At 33.3% G+C, this 1048-nt stretch overlaps 1 protein-coding gene across 1 annotated transcript in view; it reads left to right on the plus strand.

The window, feature by feature from the left end:
• The window catches only part of col24a1 (collagen type XXIV alpha 1 chain), a gene marked incomplete in the record, with an annotated part of 125159 nt that overhangs the window by 76906 nt on the left and 47205 nt on the right, over positions 1 to 1048 (plus strand).

The raw sequence follows: 1048 nt of genomic DNA on the forward strand, positions 1-1048 counted from the left end.
AAGATGGTCCAAATCTCATGTGAGGTCTCTGACTTTTGTGTTGGCGCCTCCTGGTGGACTATGTGTAAAATGCCAGAATTCATATGATGCTGCTACAGCTGATACTGTATATATTTGTTGTCAAAATACCTTTTAGTACATATGTTGTTAAAATAAAATGAACAGTCCAATGATCATTTTACTGATATGTATAAAGACTGCAAAGGCTGAAAAATCTTGAAGTCTGAAATTGGAGGTAGTTTGAGGATTAAATTTTTTATGCTTTTTAAGCTCAAAAAAGGTGGGTTCGTATTATACAGGAGATTGTATTATACATGAATAAATATGGTAAGTCTTACTAGAAGTCTAGGCCCCTTAGTTTTTTAACTACTACCGCATGATTTTGTTTTGTACATTGTTTTGAAGGCACTCAGTGCAAAGTCATAAAGATGGGTCAAAAATATTCTTGGAGAAAAATCAGCTCAATTTTTTTCCTATTGATGAGATTGATGAGTCTAATTTTAACTATAACTGCACCGCGTGATTGACAGAACCAGGGACTTTGAGTAATTCAACATRGCACCCTGATTGCTCAGCAGCATTAATACATTTAAAGCTGAAATTTGGTGAGGTGGTACCTGAGAGCTAACTCAACACATTCTGAATGCTAATCACAAGTGTARGCTAACCACTAATGTTAATTTTTAAGAAAAGCATTTAAAGACATATAAAGCTGTCTCGATTTTAAGGCCGTAGCAGTCAAAGGTCACACATTACATTAGATAGGTCTAATGAAATAACAGAACAGCCAGTTTCTGACATAATGAGCTAAAAATTGGTATATCRATATCTGAGACTTAGCTTTTTCAAAAATAATAGCTGAAAAAAAACTATTCCAAGATGGCCACCAAAGCTATTTTCAAAGGGCTTTGATTCAGCTATTTTTCAATATAATAACCTAAACATTGATATACTGATTTGATTTGATTCGGTTTGATTTGATTTATTTATTTAACAGGAAAAGATTACTAAAAATCAAGCCTGACTCAGCATTATTGCTGTTTTACAG

The sequence above is a fragment of the Austrofundulus limnaeus genome, unplaced genomic scaffold (genome assembly GCF_001266775.1).
Source record: "Austrofundulus limnaeus strain Quisiro unplaced genomic scaffold, Austrofundulus_limnaeus-1.0 Scaffold365, whole genome shotgun sequence".
NCBI classification, from domain to species: domain Eukaryota; kingdom Metazoa; phylum Chordata; class Actinopteri; order Cyprinodontiformes; family Rivulidae; genus Austrofundulus; species Austrofundulus limnaeus.